Source organism: Capra hircus, chromosome 7, assembly GCF_001704415.2.
Source record: "Capra hircus breed San Clemente chromosome 7, ASM170441v1, whole genome shotgun sequence".
Classification (NCBI taxonomy): domain Eukaryota; kingdom Metazoa; phylum Chordata; class Mammalia; order Artiodactyla; family Bovidae; genus Capra; species Capra hircus.
The window spans coordinates 10,797,565-10,819,596 of record NC_030814.1 but is presented as its reverse complement, the minus strand read 5'-3'; positions in this window follow the sequence as shown (position 1 = coordinate 10,819,596).

Here is a 22,032-nt window from a genome sequence, read left to right as displayed (position 1 = left end):
CACTGATTCTATTGTTACTGTTCATCTATGCAGGGTCTGATCTGCCACCCTAAAATTCTGCTTTTATTTTACCGGCTAGGCTTTTCATGGGCTAATAGCTTCTTGTGGATAATTGAGCTAAATTTTAGGTGGACAAGCACCAATGTAGTCAGGGAGGTTCAAGAAGCCTGCAGATTTACTTACTTCTAAGCAAGGCACAGGAGACCTTTAATTATTTGCCCTTGGTTTGTCAAATTTGCATTACACCATGCCTGGATTGAACAAATCCTAAAAACTAAAGTAAAATCAATAGGTGTAGTCTTTCAGAGAAGATAAACTGTGTCATTTCTGCTGATAATTCTTTCTTTGTTGGAATATGGCAAGCTGGTCTCCAAAAAAGTAACCATCCCAATTCTCTGGCTCATCTTTTGTAATGGATTTCAATGTTCTATTTTCAAGATATAGATAAGTGAATTTAATTTCACAAATTACCATAGTTTTGAGGTGTTTTTCTTTCTCAACTCTATGGTAAAATAGACTTTGACAAATAAAGATAGATTTATAAGCTTATTTCTAGCATCCACAAGAGTCCAATGTTTATTGCTCCTGAACTAGTTGCCTGTCAAGGTACTGTCAAGGTAACATTATTCCCAAGAAAAAAAACCCACACTGGATATCTGCTCAGTTTTATTTTAACTTGTTTATGATATGCATGATATAAAAATCAAATATACCTGGGTACCTGAAAGTCAAAATTACTAGCAGGAACTAGGAACTCTTCATAGAAGTGTTCAAAAGCAAGATTTCTTTTCTGCAGAAAGTGTGACAGTTCCTAGGCTATGGAAATTTTTAATAACTATATGTGATGTGTCGATCCGACCCTCAAGAATTTGTGTTATATGGACATACAGAGTGGCCTAAATGTCTGTACAGTGAGAAGCTCCACAAATGAGTCTGTTGTAACCTCAGATTGAGATCCTCTGAACCACATCGTGATTAGCTTCAGAGACGAACAGATTTGTACTGGATTTTGGCTCCATCGTTTTCCTAAGCTTAGTAACCTTCCATATTTCTTTTTCCACAGTTTCTTATTCTCCACGTATAACTAATAGTTCAGTTAATGTGCTAAATGCTTTAGATTTGTTAATTCATTCAGTCTTCATAATAACTTTCAGATTAGTGTCTTCATTTTGCCGAAGAGGATACTGAGGCTTAGAAAAATTGAAGAATTTGCTCCAAGAGACAGCTGTAAAGGAGCAGAATGGCCTACTGAATATGAGTTTAGGAAATTTATTTTTATTAATGTAAATCTCAGTTTGTTTCCAAAGGTAATTTATAAATGTATATACAATAAAAAGATAAATTTGGGGAGGTAAGGAAACAGGCACAGGTAAACAAAAGGTAGGAAAATAAGGTCACACTATGATTTAATTGCTTCACATCTATGCTTTAAAATTCCGTACTTTTGCTATAAGGGTGCCATAAATGTCGCTCGGTGTCTCTCTGTTGCTAGTACAGAGAACAAAGGAAAAACCAACCTTAGCCTTTCCTTCTCCTATATCCAAATCAACACTGAGCGACTGAACAGTAATACTCTTTGGGCCTGATGATTAATATATAAGTTTGCCATCTTTATTGTGAAATGAACAGAAATGTTCTAAGAGAAAACTCCTATTCTATTACTGCATTACTACCTCAGCCAATCTCCAGATTGAATTAGCCTTCCATCCGGGTAAATATCCTAATTAGTCTCTTCAGTTTCCATAAGAAAATGTTCACTCTATCTCCATATCAGCATTTGTGTCTATCTTTAATTATATTCAATACTTAACACTGCTGAATTTTATCAGATTGGCTTATCAACAGCTTAGTATCAAAGTTTTTATAAAGATTGTTAGTAGAAATCCCTAATAACCCCATTAAATTCTGAATTTTATTCTTGGATTAATTCAGACTGCCAACAACTGTAAAACTGGATATAATTGTTCTTCATTTTGTAGAATTGCTTTGGACTGTGGCATTATGAGAGAGATGTTATAAAAATATATAGCTTTAAAAGATAAGATCATATTTAACTTGTTAACAATGAGTAAGTTATATACTGCCTAACACCATATCTTTTTTAACAAGGATCTATGAGATATTTACTTGAACTCTATCAGAAATGTTTGGGCTTCCATTGAACAGCTTGTTTGATTTTTTATTTTATATACTGTGGCAATTTTCTAACTATATGACTGATCCTTTTTGTTAACCCGCAACACTCAAAGCTGAACTAGTAGCCCCAGTTTAGTGAAGTACATGGTATCATTTTGCATGTTTATCTCATCCCTGGAGTGTCATTTTGTTTATATGATTGTGTGTGGCTAAACACCGAGATAGGAGATTCTTTTTCCTAATATGTTGAAGTCAGGAAGTTCATGGTTGCCAGTACTTCATTTATAGATCAAGGAATTCAGGGCCAAGGTCTCTAAAATGTTTCGGTATTTCCTTCGTGGGATTAAGATGATTGTTGCAGCTGCAGGTGTCATGCCTTTGTTTGCAAAAGGAAGGAGGAAAAGACCAGAAGAAACATGGTTGGTCCTGATAACAGATGTTCCTGCCATCTATTATTTCACATCAAGCCTCCTCCAAACTGAGCAGCTTGAAACAATCTATTACCATCACATATGCCTCTGTATATTGCCTAGGCTCAATCCTCACTCGGGATCTCCCGAGTGATTGCAGTCAGGCGGGCTGGTGCTGGGGACAACCGAAGGCTTCCCTGGGCTCAGAGCCCAAGGTGACTCACTCATGTGGTTGAGTTGATGCTGCCCATTGGCTGGGAACTCAGCTGAAATGCCTATACTTTCTCATAGCCTGGCAGCTGGGTCTGAGATGGAATGTCCCAAGAGTAATTGATGCAAATGACTGAAGCAAAAACTTAATAACCTGGTCTCATGTTTTTGAATATTGCTTCTGACACATACTCTAGTGGTCAAGAAAAGAACTAAGGTGTACTCAGATTCAAGGGAAGAAAATTAGAGCATGTGCGGGCATGGAGACAAGGGATCCGTGGTGAACATTTCTGAAGACTGCCCACCACATTTCCAGCGATCAATATGCATGTTTGTCCTGCATGCAGAATAGACTGATTCCTCTTCAGTATGTCCCAAATTGCATTCCATTATGATACTGGTTTACAGGGTAGGAGTCATCCTTTAAAGGATGAGCATGGGACAATGAGGGTCCAGTTTCTCAAATGCGATTTCTTGAGCGTGATTTCTCTCTAACGGAAGATCTCTGAACTAAAGAGATAAGTTATCTGCTCAGTAATCTCAGTAAGTTATCTGTTCAACACACTCATATTACAGTGTTGTTACAAAGGTAGGAAATTTGCAAAGCAAACAGCAACTCCAGTTTTAAGAGGGTGGAGTCTCACAGGAGGCACACTGCAGTCACTCATCCACAAGAAGTCTGAAATCTACCTATTCCTTGATTGGGCTGAGTCCTGCTTCCCAAGGAAGAGTCTCTGTGGCACTTGGGACTGCCTTCCGGGTTTTGACTCTGCTCTCTAACGCTTCCGTTTTCGTTTAGAACTGGCCTGTGTTTGCTGCTGAGTAGCTTTCTCAACCTATTTTCTGCCTTTAGAAGTTTGGAGACCCCAAGAGCTCTCATTTAGTTTGAATCACTTCTATCCCTTTTAGCTCAATTTTATTTGGGATTCACTCCATTAGACAAAAGCCATCCCCACAATTTTTTCCTTTTCTTTTAGGCTGAAAGACTTGATGCTCTGGAATTATATCCTTAATATTATTAGGAATCCTGTTTTCTAGTTAGCAAAGTCTACAAGACACTTTGGTATCATAGGAGTCTTTCTGTCTTGGTTGAGGCCTTACCAGAAATGTTTCCGAAGTATCAGTAAAGGGAGCTCTAAAGATACCATTGAACCAAACTTTATCCTCCTGCTATGTGTTATTGGAAATATTACGGATTTGAGTTTTGCCCTGAGGACATGTCTTATTTTGAGAAGCCTCTTGCTGCTTGCAAAGACTGGAGATGATAAACAGTTCTATTTTTGAGCCCAGTAAATCCTACCTCTCTTCCCTCTAAATTCATCTATAAAACACTGAATATTTTCTTTTTTAGCTCATTCTTTCTCTATATTTTATCTTATGCATCTAACAGAAAACAATCATCATGTTCAACATTCTGCCTGGAAATCTCATTTGCCCAATTTATCAATTCATTAGGACCATTTTCTATTTTCTACATTACTGTAGCATGTTGTCACTAAACTTTGTTCAACTAAAAGGTTTCATGTGACCTAGTTTCAAAAATTCCTGACCATCACTCCTGCTATATCCCGTCAGTCAAATCAGTCACTAAGTCAATCCCAGATTCATGAAAAAAAGACTTAGACTTCACCCCTTGATATATGAAGGAACATGCATGTAAAGAAAAGGAAGGAATTTATGATGGCCATCTTTAGAGATTCATCAGGAAAATAAAAATTCCCAGAAGTCCTTAACACACTTTAATTTTACTCATTGGTCGGAATTGCTTCAGTGTTTGGTACGGGTATAGTGCAGACACTAGAAAATGTGTTTGGGGTTGTTGTTGTTTTTTTTTGTTTTTTTTTTCCAGGATTCATTGCAAACTCAGACAGGAGATACAATGAGGAAGAAGGGCTTCCCTGGTGGCTCAGATGGTAGAGAATCTGCCTGCAATGCAGGAGTGCCAGGTTCAATCCCTGGGTCAGGAAGATCCCTTGGAGAAGGGAATGGCAATCTACTCCAGTATTCTTCCCTGAAGAATTCCATGGACAGAGGAGCCTGGCCAGCTACAGTCCATTGGATTACCTAGAGTTGGGCACAACCGAGTGACTAACATCTTGAATAGAACCACCTCTAATCCAATGGAGACATCCCAAATTCCCTTTTAGTTGTTGCATCCAACTCAAAGTTCAAGATATGTAATCTTGATGACAGGTAATTTCACCATTAGGACCACATGCAATTCCTGCTTGTCTGGTAATTATTGCACTAAAAGGTAAATTGTCCCCAAAATATGCACAATGTTGGTGAAAATATAAATGAACTGTAATGAAGTCTTCCATTTGGAGAGAGAGGATTAAGAAAATACGAGAAGTAATACCCAGAATAACTTTCAAATCTAGCTGATAAGAACAGCAAGGACTCCTTGAACTAGCAGCAGAGTAGAAGCTCTGGGTCGGCCAGCCTTGGTCTCGTTCTCTTTATGGTCCCTGGCTCTGCTCCCTGAGATGCTGCTCAAATCTGGTACTTCAGGCTGTTGTACTTTTCAAAAGCAATTGCCTATTACCTTGTGTTTGTGGAGACTGGAAATTGTTTCATACCTTTTTTAGTGGCGCAATGACAGTTGCAAGACTTTACAATCCAGACTGGGTGTTTGATCACTTATTGTATTGTCAGAATGTTAGCAGATTACCTGTGTCAGTCAGTATCCTACAGATATAACTGTAGCCAAAGATATTACCTTGGGCTTCCCTGGTGGCTCAGCTGATAAAGAATCCGCCTGCAGTGCAGGAGACCTGGATTCTATCCCTGTGTTGGGAAGAGCCCCCTGGAGAAGGGAAAGGCTACCCACTCCAGTGTTCTGGCCTGGAGAATTCCATGGACTGTATAGTCCATGAGAATTGGACATGACTGAGCAGCTTTCACTTTCAAAGATAATACCTAGTCCAAGTTTTTAACCTTGAATTTTCCCTTTACTGAGTAGCCTTTTAACTTTGAATAGCCTCTTTACTGACTAGCCTTTGCATTCTGCTCGCTCTTCCTCCCTTAACTTAATGGCCATTCCCTGGAGGTAATTTAATATATTTGACATATGAGGTCACTCAGTTGTAGCCAACTCTCTGTGACCCCATGTACTGTAGCCTGCCAGACTCCTCTGTCCATGACATTCTCCAGGCCAGAATACTGGAGTGGGTAGCCTTTCCCTTCTCCAGGGGATCTTCCCAATCCAGGGATTGGACTGGTGTCTCCTGCATTGCAGGCAGATTCTTTTAACAGCTGAGCTGCCAAGGAACCCCAAGGACACTGGAGTGGGTAGCGTATCCTTTCTCCAGTACACCTTCCCAACCCAGGAATTTAACCAGTGTCTCCTGCACTGCAGGAGGATTCTTTACCAGCTGGGCTACCTTGCTGGGGCAAGGCCAAACCCTTCTCTCATCTTTGCCTTCATACTGTTCCGTTTTCCTGGCTGCCTACCAGTTTTATTGCTGCTTTGCTGCCTTTGCAATGGCTTCTGTTTAGGGTGTAAAATACATTTGTTTGTTTAGCCTTCTAAGGTGCCAAATTGGAGGATTCTCAGGCAATATGGATGTTTCACTGTAGGGAGAGAGTGTTTCTCTTACTAAAGTGGCCTTTCCCCCTGTCTGTGCACCCAAGCTATCTACTTCCCATCTGGGTTCATCCAGCTCTTGTAGACTTTTCCTAAAGGTGGCAATAGAGTTAGCACTAGCCAACATTCTGATCAGTCCCCACTGCTCCCAACATTCAGTATCAGTCAGAGGATAGTTTGTCTCAACTAATTTATCAGATAATGCTCTGACCAAATATTTTCTGTTGTATATAAAGTGTGACCAGTTTTCCAATGTCACGTATCTAAGACTTGACTTTTTCTCTTTCCACTTTCTCCATTAAGTCAAGTCCATATTTTAGTTCCAGTTTGTGATCTGGTAACAATTACTGAATCAAATGCAGTGCTTAAGTGCAGAACAATGTGTTTTAAATAACTTAATTAGCAACAGTTAGTTCACAAAAACTCCAGAAGAGCCAGGGAAAAAATAGTTCACAGAGAAACATTACTGTTCCCATGGCTTGTAACCTAACACTTGTAACACTAGGCACTTGAAAACAGAAACTGCTGCAGCTGCCCCAGAATAACAGCTCTCTATATAGTTATACATGCCAGAAGATCAGACCTCCCTACACAGAGGCTGACTCATTTGGCTTCATTCTATTGCCAAACTTCTGCTTGGTGTTGCAAAGCAGTTTGGGGATTGTAGTCTTTAGCTTTACAGCCTCAGTTTACAGAAAAGCAAGCAAAAAGGGATGCAAGTGGATATATAGAATCGGCCACACTTGTTTTTTTAATTGTATTCTTCTTCCTATAAAAGCAGCATAGCAGAGTGACAAATCGAACATGGCAGGTTCAGCACTCAGACCTCAGTGGCTTCTGAATGCCACTAGCTGTGTGGCCTTGGGTATGACTTTTTATAAACCTTAGTATCCCTATTTTGAAACACTAGGAGAATAATACCGTATTATAAGCATTAAGGTGAAGTCGCTCAGTCATGTCCGACTCTTTGTGACCCCGTGGGCTGTAACCTACTAGGCTTCTCCATCCATGGGATTCTCCAGGCAAGAATACTGGAGTGGATTGCCATTTCCTTCTCCAGGGGATCTTCCCGACCCAGGGATCAAACCCGGTTCTCCTGCATTGGAGGCAGACGCTTTAACCTCTAAGCCACCAGGGAAGTCCATTATAAGCATAGTGTGACAATTTATTAATAGGAGAGTGCAAGTAGTTATTAACATAGTATTTACATGAGATCAATTCTAATAGTTATAATTCTTAATAATAGTAACCGTCATTGCTATTATATATTATTTCTACTTTGAAGCAATCTCCTAACTTAGTTTTTATTCAGTTTAAAAGTTTTACTATATTTATTTTGAGAAGGTGCCTCAGGGTTTTAAAGTTTCTTTTTGAAATGAGACATGACTTAAATATAAGTAACTGAGTATTAAAATAGTTTTAAAGTTGCATGAAAGCCTAAGACTTACAAATGAGAAAGTATCTCAGGATTTTTCTGGGAGAGTCCTAAAGGTCTTCTGTAAAATGTTTATCACCTCATGTTTCTCTTTAGGCCATGAATAACATTATTGAGTCTTTATGTTTAGTCACTAATTCTACAGAATTTTGTTAAGCACTTACTATGTGCTAGTCACTCTGCCTAAAGGTGATAAGACTGATAGGATCTTCACTCACATAGAGTTTATACTCCAATAAGGGAGACAGGCTCAGACAGTAAAGGGTAAAGAATCCACCTGCAATACAGGAAATCTGGGTTTGATCCCTGGGTTGGGAATGTCCCCTGGAGGAGGGCATGGCTCCCCACTCCAGTATTCATGTCTGGAGAATCCCAGGGACAGAGGAGCCTGGCAGGCTACAATCCATGGGATCGCAAAGAGTCGGACACAACTGAGCTACTAAGCGCTGCACAGCAAGGGAAACTGACAATAAACCAGTACACAAGTGTGGGTAAAATGGCTACTGATTGTGATAAGTCCTGAGAAAGAAGTTGTGTTAGAAAAGTTTTGGTAGGGGCAGGGTAAGTTACTTAGCATTAAGAAATGCATCCCAAAGAGGGTACATTTATAAAGGGACCTAGAGGAAAGGAAAGAGACAGATGTGTGAAAAACCAGTGGGAAAGCATTCCAGGGAATGGCAGTCTCAAATTCCCTAAATGGAAACTAATTTGAACCATTATAGAAACAGAGAACACCAGGCTGCCTGGGGTTTAGTGAGTTAGAAGAGACTAGTACAAAGTTAGAAAGCCAACATGGGCCAGATTTTGCAGAGCTATAAAGGCCTGGCAAGAAATTTGGGTTTTATTATAACTGAAATGCAAATGGGAAGCTATGGAAAGGTTTTTAAAGTAGAGATGTTGTCTAATCTAATTTGTGTTTAAAAAGATCCCTCTGGCTCTTAGACAGAAACTAGACTGGAGTGAGCTAAGAGAAAATCAGAGAAACTAGTTAGGAGGCTTTTGAAATAAGTAGGTGGTTATGGGGTCTAAGGTGGTGAGAGATGAAATGGATTAAGTAAAGGATGTTTGATACAATTCAGACATTCAAACCAGCTGGACCTATTCCTAGATTAGATGAGGGAGATAAAGAAAAAGGTGAAGTCAAAATGACTCCCAGTTTTTTTGCCTTAGTGATTTGCTCAGTTGTAGTATTCTGAGATAGGGGAAATTAAGAAGAGGTGAGGCTTGAAATTAAAAGATGCTCACTCTTTGGAAGAAAAGTTATGACAAACCTAGACAGCATATTAAAAAGCAGAGACATTACTTTGCCAACAAAGGTCCATCTAGTCAAGGCTATGGTTTTTCCAGTGGTCATGTATGGATGTGAGAGTTTGACCATAAGGAAAGCTGAGTGCTGAAGAATTGATGCTTTTGAACCTTGGTATTGGAGAAGACTTTTGAGAGTCCCTTGGACTACAAGGAGATCCAACCAGTTCATCCTGAAATTCCAATATTTTGGTCACCTGATGCAAAGAACTAACTCATTGGAAAAGACCCTGATGCTGGGAAAGATTGAAGGTGGGAGGAGAAGGGGACAATAGAGGATGAGATGGTTGGATGGCATCACTGACTCAATGGACATGAGTTTGAGTAAACTCCGGGAGTTGGTGATGGACAGGGAGGCCTGACATGCTGCTGTCCATGGGGTTGCAGAGTCAGACATGACTGAGTGACTGAACCAAACTGAACTGAGGCTTGAAGTAACTATTTTGGGGGGATGACCAAATCAGTACTTTCATTTTGCTCATGTTAACTTTACTATTTCAATGAGATGGGCAAGTAAGGATCTCAAACAGACAGGTGGGTCTGGGTCAGGAACACAGAGGCAGTAAAATATGCATTTGAGTATTGCCAAAATGCAGGGCTTCCGTGGTGGCTCAGACGGTAAAGAATTTGTCTGCAATGCAGGAGACCCAGGTTCAATCCTTGGGTCAGAAAGATCCCCTGGAGAAGGGAATGGCAACCCACTCCAGTATTCTTGTCTGGAGAATCCCATGGACAGAGTAACCTGGTGGACTACGTACAAGACACGGGGTTGCAAAAAGGTGGACATGACTGAGCGACTAACACATTTCTGAGATACAATGATATCTAAATGCATGACTCTTGGATGAAGACAAAAATGTGCATTATGTAATGTGTATCATATAATGTGCATAAAGACAGCATTTATCATGGGATGAAAAATGAAATTACCTAGGGAGATTTTATAGATTTAGAGAAGAAAAGTCATAAGATTACTGTCTGAGGAACCTCAGTGTACAAACTTTGTGAAGAATTCTGTTACATGTGCTCTTGAGTTATTAGATGACAGACTGCATCAAACATGTAGGCATGTTTCTGTGCAAGTAATATTTGATTTTGGAACAAGAGCTCTGGAGTTGGGTGGGGTCACCAGTCACCTAGGGAGAGCGGACAGATGGAGAAGAGTAGAGAGACCCAGACTGAGCTCGGAGAAACTTCAACAGTTTAGTGGAGAAAGACACACACAAGAATGTTTTAAAAGAAAATAAAGGAGAAAGATCATGAGTCAGTGACACCAAGGCTGAGAAAGGAAAATGGAAAATATTTTAGGAAAGATGAAGTGGAATAGTTTAAATGAATCAGAATCTGCTGAACGTTTTAATAACATGACACCAAAACATATATTGAGTTTAGAAACAAGAAATTTATTGGTGGCCTTACCAGATTAGTTTCATTTGAATGATGGAGATAAAAGCCAGAAAATGTAAGTTTAAGCCTGAATTTGAAATGAAGTAGTTACCACAGAGAAAACCCGGTGGAGACATGGAACCCAGAAAAGGAATCAAATCTTTTGGAAAGCAAGCATGATGGGGATCTTGAATTTAAGGGGAAGACTTGATACTTTATGGGAGCACAATGGTTTCTTTAGGCATGACAAGAGGGAAGAAGTTGGATGTAAACACTGATGGGATCAAAAAATTATGAACAAGGAAGGAGAGATTTCACACTTGATATTGAGAAAATGATCAGTAAGGATGGAGCTAAGAAAATGATAAGGAAATCTTGGAAAAGGGGGAGGTGAGATTGTATAAAATAGCGATTTGAGCCAGTAGAACAGCAACATTTCTAGGGAGGATATGATATTGCTCAGTTCTCAGTAGTTTATAAGGTCTACTCAAAATTATTGATCACAGTTTGAAAGGGAATCCAGATATGTGGTTACTTAACAGTTAGTATCTCAGGATTCTCAGAATCTGACCACAAACAAGACAAAATTCAAAATAATAATAATAATAAGGAAGATTCATTTTCTCAGTGAAAAGTCCCAACATTGCATTGTCACAAGGTTGATTAAATTAGTGGTTTATGGTAGCAAAAGTTCATTCAGCTTCCTCTGTCCAGTCTCAAAATGTTGGCATTTTCTATGACTAGCTTCCCTCATGGTTGGAAAATGCCTGCCACAGTTCTAGGAGCCATATGCAGGCCAAAAAATGATGGACCTTAGCACCACTATTTCTTCTAAAGAGTAAAGGAACTGTTTCTGGAAACCACTTAGAAAACTGTCTTTCATTGGACAAAATTCTGTCCTATTTTCAAGCTTCAGCCACTGCCTAGCAAGAGGAATGGTGAAACACAGTGGCTTAGTCTAATCAGAACCTACATCTGGGGGCTGAGTCAGCCTTTCCTAAATTACTTGCTCATGAATAGGATGGTGATAATAATAATAACAGTGATAATAAACAGACTTCTGTTTGAAAGGCAATGGGGAATGACCATTATCTAGGCATTATGCTGTTTATGTTTTAGTTGGATATAACTAGATTCAGGTTTTGCCAAGTGCATGCAAGAGAAAAAAATGGAAGACAAGGCAATTGGGAGTATTTGCAAGTGAGGATTAAAATGATTGACAATGGGATCTAAGTTGGACGCTAAGAGAGATGAAAACCACAGCACTGATGGACTGTGAGAAAGTGAAGAGGTCAATGGGTCGCTCATCTTGAAGAAATTAAAATGTTGTGGAAGTGATGGGAATATTATTAAAAATAGCTTTTTGGATGGAAAATGGCTTGAAGTTATGAAATATTTGAAACTATCATAGTGAGACAACAGCTGTAATGTTGAGTCTGACTCCACAGGGATGATATTTTGTAGGATGGATATCAGGAAGGGACCTTTAACAAGCCTTACTGGAGACCTAGATTTTCGTTGCTGTTTATTTTTTTCTTTTGTCTGTGTACCCTAACAGCATGCTTTTTTTGTGCTTAGTACACTCCCTTGCAGAGTGGATACATATGTATATGAGCTGCAGCAATGTGAAAACCTGCCAGGGTTGTTGTTGGAGTCAGACTCAACATTACAGCTGTTGTCTCACCATCCTCATAGTGAGGACAGTAGGCTCTCTGGTATCAATTCTGATTAATTTTTCTTCTGATGGGATGTGGTCTTAAAAAAGTGGGTCATGGGACCTAAGATGTTATTTTTTCTATAGATTACAAATGTTGGGCTGAAAGACAGGTTTCAACTATCAAAAAAGTAGAGATCACTACTGAAATGCAGTCCTTCAGATTTTTGAGGTATCTCAGTTAATAATAGTGGGGAAGAACTAGATATTACATGGGAGAATACTAAAAATAAAAGGATATAAAGTTTAAAATATATAGGCTGTATGAAAAATGTCTATCGTTTGCAGACACTAACAAATACGGTGTAAAAAGAAATCACCTTGGACTTAACCGACCAATTCAGTAGTTTGTTATCAGTGCTTTACCTTAAAAAAAAAAAAAAAAAAAAAAACACTGTCCAAAATTTTGAGTTAATTCAAGAAAATTCAGAAACAGTGAGAGATGATATTTTGTAGGATGGATATCAGGAAGGGACCTTTAACAAGCTACATTCCTTACTGGAGACCTAGAGTTTGGTTGCTGTTTATTTTTCCTTTTGTCTGTGTACCCTAGCAGCATGCTTTTTTTGCACTTAGCACTCTCCCTTGCAGAGTGGATACACATGTATATGAGCTACAGCAACATGAAAACCTGCCAGGGTTGTTGGAGTCAAACTCAGCATTACAGCTGCTGTCTCACCATCGAAGTTGGCGGACTGACATGATTTAGGTCTATGTGTCCACAGTTAGCAGGCCTTGTTTTATACAAAAATGTCTATTGACTGAGCTTCAGGGTTTATAAACATAGCTGCCCCCTACTCGGAGGCTTTCTTTTCTTTCTTCCTTTCATCTGAAAACCTTAGAGCTTTCATTGCCTTCCAGGCTTAGGAAAAAGTCAGCCTCATTGGGTAGACCAGCTCTTGTTTGCAGCAGTTAAATTCTATGTGAAGATGCACTAATTATCCATAAACTTTGAGTTTTAAAATGCTTCACTTTGGAAAAAATGCTCATTTTATACCCATTTCTGCTCCTACTGTTCTTAGATCTTAAAAGGGAAGGTGTAACTAAATGGCACAGGAAGAAACTAAAAGCAAAGATAAACCTCCCAAAACCCAAGAATTTTTAAAGGGTGGTTTCCATGTAGAAAAAGTAAAGGACACATTATTTCTATCAAATAAAGAATAGGTTTTTGGAATTCAGCCTTGCCATTTTTCACATGTATATAATTGCTTTTATCACCTTTTACTTTTGGAAATTTCAGTCAATTCTATTCAATTCATCAGTGGCATAATGCTCACTTATTACATGGAGGGCATTGGGCTGATACATTGGAAAGCAAAAATGATAACTATTTGCCCAGTCCTCAAGGAGCTTATATTATACATAACGCTTTAAAGAAATTGAATCTAGTGATTATTTTTTAGTTGCATGAGCCCTCTAGATTTTGTTTTAAATATGTTTTTAAGACATAGTTCACAACAAAAATTTTTATATTATCTGTTTTTTTTTTTTCTAAACATATGCACAATCAAAAGGCATCTTCAGAGATTCAGATTCATTCTTTCTTGATACTTCTCTCCACTGCTCCCATTTACCTCATCATTTCCCATAGACCTTTGTAAGGAATGTGTGTTGGCAATTTTTTTTCTCTACTGGTTCTTTGCTCAATGTGTTTCTTCTCTTTATATTTATTGAATTTTTCATACCATCGTTAACTTAGTGCACTTTACAAATTACATTGCCGTGCTGATCTATCCGGTCATTAATGGAACCACAAGGAAGTTAAGTAATTTACTGCTTTGCGTGAAAGAGCCTATGTTTTCTGGCCCTTGGGGCATAATGGAAGATCCATCTGTTTGTCAAACACAAGCCAGATGAAACAGCAGGCTCAAGATCCCAGATTCAGTCCTGTTTGCAAACAGACTGTTGTAAATAAGCATAGGTATTGTTTTTTGTGCCAGAAGCCATAGAACAAACAGATCAGAAGCTGAATGATGTCTTAATTGTACGTTTTTATGTAAATGTCAGCTAACACCAACTCTATTTTTACTGTGTGCATGCTCGGTCACTCAGGCATGTCCAGCTCTTTGTAACCCTATGGACTGTAGACTGCCAGGCTCCTTTGAGCACAGAATTTCCCAAGCAAGAATACTGGAATGGGTTGCCATTTCCTCCTCCAAGGGATCTTTATAACCCGGGAGTCAAACTCACGTCTCCTGCATTACCAGGCAGATTCTTTACCACTGAGTCACCTGGGAAGCCCCCTATTTTCACTACAAAAGACCAGTATTACCTTTAAAAGTTTAGCTTTTTATCCTGTCTTCTGAGATTAAAAAATAGTCATCATAAAAAATTTTGGAAAATGCAAATTCAGAGCCTACACATTTAAAATAACTTGATGTCCTATCACTGTAACATATTGTATATGCACAAACTTGTACCCAAACCTGCAAATGCATAAATATATATATGATCTATAGTATCAACAGCTATTTTTAAATTTAAAAATTAATCTATGTTCAGCTTAGTCAATAGTTTTAACATCATTTCTATGGACTGTACAAATTCTATTTTGTGGAATAATGCAATTTATTTAATCAAACCCTATTGTTAAACATTTATTTAGTTTGAGTTTTTGTAAAGAATCCTAAAATAAACATCTTTATATATACATATATTTATATATATATATATTTGTGCATGGATTTTACTGTTAAGGACAAGTTATAGAAGTCATGATGTTAGATAAAGTACACAGGATAACTGCTCTCATTTCTCTGAATACATAGGAATGGTTTATAAAGTTAAAACCATATCACAGTGCTGAAAAAAATACATGAAGAAGAAATATTTTGGAATTCACAACAGGAAATGAAGCCCCACAGTCCAAGAGACTCTAGGCTCAGAAACAGGAACTGAGTCTAGAATTTCCACCCTTGAATATGAACAGAAGGCCTCACAGCTCATACATGAGTCATAGAATGTAGTGGATAAAGTTTAGTCCACTTGTAGGAGAAACAAACTGTTTCTATGTGGTGGAGGGTGTAAAAAGAAGCTGCAGTACCACTTGGATCCTGGCCAAGCCATTTGCTGGTTTTTAAGATAGAGATGCTGTTGTCCAGAGTTCCAGACACATTTGGATGATCTTTTCCTGAGCTTTGGATCCCTGAGGCTGGGCTGAGATGGCCTCAGTAGAAAACAGAAATACTCCAATGCAAGATCAATTTTCAAATTAAGAATTGCTGACTTAAAGGACAGGACATTTAGTCCGTTCTCACATAAGAGTACAGGATGAGAATTGGAGTGTGGCACTGACTTTGACACATGTAATTGTTCAGTGACCTGGACTTACATGTGTTGTCCCATCTGTAGTATCTGGCTTCAAAAATTGCTCTTATCATCATCTTGAAGAACACAGGAAGTTATAAAGAGCATGGGGAAGCATGGAAGGCAGGTGTTTGAGCCCCGTGTAGAAGTGGCAAATGATGCTTTTATGCAAATTCTGCTAGTGGGTATCTTGGAGCCTCACACTCAAATGAATTATGGAATAAAAGCTGGAGTCATCAATCAATAACAGGCAAATCTAAAAATTAATTAAAATATTGGAATTAAAATAAAATAGTTGATATAGTAAATTTAATAGAAAAGCTTACAGTAAACTAAGTGCATCAAAACATATAATTAGAAATGTAAAACAGAAAAATCACTCAGAGTTCCAGAACAAAGAGAGAAAACAAGTGTGTTATTGAATTTATATGGGCAGCTCAGAGAGGCAAGCAGGGAGAGATGCAATTCAATGTTATAATGGCTAAAAGTTTTAGGAATTGAAGAAAACTGTGTGTATTAAATTAACAAATAATAAAACACACAAAACAAAAACTAAAAGATATACTTCATATAGCTTTGACAGCTTTATAGCTGCATATTGTCACCCTGCTTATTTAATTTTTTGCAATGTACATCATGCAAAATGCTGGGCTGAATGAATCAAAAGCTAGAATCAAGATTGCCAGGAGAAATATTAACAACTTCAGATGCAGATGATACCACTCTAATGCCAGAAAGTGAAGAACTAAAAAGCTTCTTGCTGAAGGTGAAAGAGGAGAGTGAAAAAGCTGGCTTAAAATGCAACATTCAAAAGATGAAGATCATGACTTCTGGTCCCATCACTTCATGGAAAATAGATGGGGAAACAATGGAAACAGTGACAGATTTAATTTTCTTGGGCTCCAAAATCACTGTGGATAATGACTGCAGCCATGAAATCAAAAGCCATCTGCTCCTTGAAAGGGAAGCTATGACAGACCTAGACAAGGCATTCAAAAGCAGAGACATCACTTTGCTGACAAAGGTACATATAGTCAAAGCTATGGTTTTTCCAGTAGTCATGTACAGATATGAGAGCTGGACCATAATGAAGGCTGAGCGTCAAAGAATTGATACTTTCAAATTGCCAGAGAATTGCTGGAGAAGACTCTTGAGCGTCCCTTGGACAGAAAGGAGATCAAACTAGTCCATCCTAAAGGAAATCAACCCTGGATATTAACTGGAAGGACTGATGCTGAAGCTGAAGTTCCAATACTTTGGGCACCTGATGTGAAGAACGGACTCATTGGAAAGACCTTGATGCTGGGAAAGATTGAAGGCAGGAGGAGAAGGGGATGACAGAGGATAAGATGGTTGGATGGCATCACCAACTCGATGGACATGAGCTTGAGCAAGCTCCGCAGTTGGTGATGGACAGGGAAGCCTGGCCTGGCGTTCTGTGGTTCATGGGGTCACAAAAAGTCAGGCGTGACTTAGTGACTGAACAACAACAATATTTTTTGCATTCTAATAAAGCTACTTAATACAAAGGACAAATAGAAAAATCTCAGAATCACCAAAGAAAAGAGAATGGTTACAAATAATTTTTTTTTAATATTGACTATGGTACACCTCATCTATAATAAAAATATCTGAAGATAATGTAATTATATATTTTAAATGGAAAGGTAACTTCATTATAAACCTAGAATTCTCTAACTACCTCATATTTCACTCAAAAGTGAAAACAAAATAAATACTTGTTTAAGCAAAACATGACTAGGAGCTTAGCAGTTGTGGAAAGTCTAGGAGAAAGGCTGTTAAAAGACACATTTCAGCAAGAAATAAAATGAACACAGAAAAAAGAGTGGGAAGCAAGAAGAAATGGTAAAAACTAATTGGCAAACCAAGTTGCTAAATGCAAATAGAATCAATTTATAAGGAAAAGATGGGAAAAGGAGAAGCGTGGGGAGGAGGTAAAATATATTTATGTGCTGACTTTGACCTTCATCAGAAAACATATATTGTTAGTAAGTTTGTTCAATAGTTAGGCTAACCAATGAAGTTAGAGTTTATCATTTAATGAATAGTGAGGGAGAGAAGGAAGTTATGATTTAAAAGGGGGTAAAAGGAAAACAAGGCAAAAGCATCATGGCATACATAGAGGACTGCAAAGCGAGACCAAACACACAGTAGGATTAATATCAGCAGTGAAGACAGATGGAATAAGCATATTGTTTACAGAACAAAAGATGGGAATTATATAAATACAACTGCTTATTAAAAGAGGAACTTCCATATTTTAAAAGTACAAAGGGGATTAAATTGAAGGGTGGAAAAGGATTCAGTAGACAACAACTTACAAAAGAAAAGCTGCATTATATGAAAAACAGACTTAGAGCAAATTAAACAGAACATAAGCTGAAGAATCGATGCTTTGAAACTATGGTGTTGGAGAAGACTCTTGAGAGTGCCTTGGACTGCCAGGAGATCCAACCAGTCCATCCTAAAGGAAATCAGTCTTGAATGTTCATTGGAAGGATTGATATTGAAGCTGAAACTCCAATACTTCGGCCACCTGATGTGAAGAGCTGACTCACTTGAAAAGACCCTGATGCTGGGAAATACTGAAGGCAGAAGGAGAAGGGGAGGACAAAGGATGAGATGGTTGGATGGCATCACCGACTCAATGGACATGGGTTTGAGTAAACTTTGGGAATTGGTGATGGACAGGGAGGCCAGGCGTTCTGCACTCCACGGGGCTGCAAAGAGTCAGGCACGACTGAGCGACTGAACTGAACTGAACTGAAAAATGGTTACTTAATGTTAAGAAGAAGATCATCAATCATAATTTTGTATGTACCTAAAGAATGGCCTAGAAAAATACAAAGTAAAATCTGAGATAATTAAAGGAGGAAAAAATATTAACAGCCATGTCAGGTTTTCTATATCCATTTCTAGAAACAAAATAAAAGGTCAAAAATATTAATATTTTTCTCTTCTTTGGCCAGTGCCATAGTTGTTGTAAAGAACCCACCTGCCAATGCAGAAGACATGAGAGACCCAGATTCAATCCCTGGGTCAGGAAGTTCCCCTGCAGAAGGGCATGGCAACCCACTCCAGTATTCCTGCCTGGAGAATCCCATGGACAGAGGAGCCTGGAGGGCTACAGTCCATAGGGTGACAAAGAATCAGACAGGACTGAAGTGACTTAGCATATGCATGTGGATAGAACTGCTTTGTGCTGAGAAAATAATCTTCTACTAAGAAAATCTGAGTTTGAATTTAGGCTTCATTTTAACAGGCCTTGGGCAAGCTACTTAAGTAGTCACTAAGGAGTTCATTACTGGTTCTTCACACATGTAGTGAAGTCCAGCTATGATTTAGGACCAACTTAAATGTCACTGTCCCAAAGAGGTCTCCCATTTTTACTTGTAATTCAGTCCAGTTATTCATTATTACCATGTCCTATTTATTTCATTTGCTTAATCCCACTCAGCATTCAAAAATCTAAGATCATGGCATCTGGTCCCATCACTTCATGGCAAATAGATAAGGAAACAATGGAAACAGTGGCAGACTTTATTTTGGGGGGCTCCAAAATCACTGAAGATGGAGACTGCAGCTGTGAAATTAAAAGACGCTGCTCCTTGGAAGAAAAGTTATGACCAAGCTAGACAGCATATTAAAAAGCAGAGCCATTACTTTGCCAACAAAGTTCTGTTTAGTCAAAACTATGATTTTTCCAGTAGTCATGTATGGATGTGAGAGTTGGACTATAAAGAAAGCTGAGCACTGAAGAAATGGTGCTTTTGAACTGTGGTGTTGGAGAAGACTCTTGAGAGTCCCTTGGACTGCAAGGAGATCCAACCAGTCCATCCTGAAGGAGATCAGTCCTAGGTGTTCATTGGAAGGACTGATGCTGAAGCTGAAGTTCCAATACTTTGGCCACCTGATGGGAAGAACTGACTCACTGGAAAAGATCCTGATGCTGGGAAAGATTGAAGGCAGGTGGAGAAGGGGAGGACAGAGGATGAGATGGCTGGATTGCATTGCTGACTCGATGGACATGAGTTTGAGTGAACTCTGGGAACTAGTGATGGACAGGGAGGCCTGGTGTGCTGCAGCCCATGGGGTCTCAAAGAGTTGGACACGATTGAGCCACTGAACTGAACTGAACTGAATCCCACTCTAAAATTAGCTTATGTGTTTATTTATTTAATTGATGTTTCCTTTCCTTTCACCACCAACACAGAAATGAATACTGTATATATGGGCAAGTTTTTTTTGCCTAGTTCATTTTTATTCAACTCTAGGCATGATGTCTAGCACACAGAATAGGGTTAATAAATAACCATGTAATAAATGAACACATTTCCAGGAATAAGAAACACTGAAGTGAAAACTTATTTCCTAAAGGACACTCCACCGGCTAAGCAAATTAGATTCTTAGAGAGAATTAAATATTTAATATGTTGCTTAAAGTGTTCCTCAATTTTCTGAAGGAAAACAGTTTTATATTTTTAGAAGTGCATTTCTTGTGAATTATTTGTGTAAACAGTATCCTTTGTAACCATATCTACTTGTACCCATAGGTCCAGGCATTTTAAAACATCAGGCAAAATCTTGCCCATTATCCACACAGAAGAAACAACAGTTCCAGGGGGATTACTGGAGGATGAATTCTCCCTCCCTCAAAACACAAGTACGTGTATATGCGAATGCACACGCACACACACACACACACACACACACACACACACACACCATGGTCTTCCTTTTGCATTCTGAAACATGCCATCAATGGATAGGTTTAGATTACTTTGCTGCTTATGATGGAGTTCCACATCCCTTTAGAATTAAAATGTTATTGTGTGTACCACCATGTCTAAATTCCTAAGTTCTTTGAATTATCTCTGTCAACTGGCACCTTTTGCTACATATATTCAGAACTACCAAGAATTTGCTTTCATTTAACATATAGCTATAATAAGGACTCTCTTTCTGTGATTACTTCTGTTTATGCATATCAATCTCTGTAAATATAAGGGAAAGAAACAGTAATAACTTTTGAATAATGGAAGTTAGTGAAATTACAGATGTAAATAAGTGCATTTTATTTTTATAAGAATTTATAGAAGCAGGGATTTTATAAAGTTATCATAATCAGAAAGCACTAAGTTATTTTTGAAAAAGACAATTCTCACAGAAAGTCAAAACATACTCATGGAGAAAGCACGCAGTTTCTTAGCAAACATTGTAAATGTCATATTTGCAGCTTCCTAAGTGACCACCCAGTCACATAAGTTATTTCAAGACCGCCATCCTTACTTTTACAGCCAAATGAACTCTGTGAGCACTGATGCTCTCTTTCATGTCAGCACCATGCATTTATGATCTCTTCATCCCAGAATAGAAGAGCTTTCTAATTTGCCCATGAATTTAAGCATCTTTTATTTAAGCATCATTTAATACTGTTTATTAGAAGTAAACAAAGTCAGCAAGAACGAAGAATCTTTGCTTCCTTCTGGAATCCACTTCAAACAGATGTATGGTACTTTCATTTCTTAAAAGAATATCAATGGTATTTTCTTATTTTTACTTCAAATTATGTGTTAATGCGATTATAATTATTTTAAATATGACATTATCAAAGAGTCTATAATTTCCATTGAAAATATTTCACAAATTAAATATGTATATAATTCATCTTCCTTTATAGTTATGGGTGTTTATTAACTAGTATTTGTACCAGTACAAAACACATAAATAAATTTGAATTTCTCCTGTGAGTACCTGTGAAACATTGTATAATTTAGGTAGCAAAGTTTATGTTTCTATTTTTAGCAAAGTGAAAGTTACAAATAGAATCCCTCATATTTATCAGAAAATTGATTTGTGTATTTTAGAAATAATTTCTTTCCTGAACATAGTCAACATAATGAGTTCACATTTAATATTTAAATAGTAATATAACTATTTTGCCATATATTATTATATAAATATAAATTTTTCTTATATTTCTTCTTTTGTAGTATCACAAAGAATTCACGGACTTTTATTTCTTCATTGCTTTACCTTCAAATGCAGTCACTTGTTATGTGTTAATCGGCCAGTGAGAACCATTTGAAGCTGATTTTATGTCCTTTTGACAACTTTCCCATTAGGTTTTCTTATTTTCTTGCACAACAAAAGTCCTAGGCTCACATTTTGTTTTCTCACGTTTGATCTTGAAATGTGTCCAAGAGCCCAGGTTTCTTTTACCAGGGTATATGGAAATAATGGCACCCCCCCCCGCCCCAGTACTCTTGCCTGGAAAATCCCATGGACAGAGGAGCCTGGTGGGCTGCAGTCCATGGAGTCGCTAAGAGTCGGACACGACTGAGCGACTTCGCCTTCAGTTTTCACTTTCCACTTTCATGTATTGGAGAGGGAAATGGCAACCCACTCCAGTGTCCTTGCCTGGAGAATCCCAGGCATGGGGAGCCTGGTGGGCTGCCATCTATGGGGTCACACAGAGTCGGACACTACTGAAGTGACTTAGCAGCAGCATGGAAACCAAGAC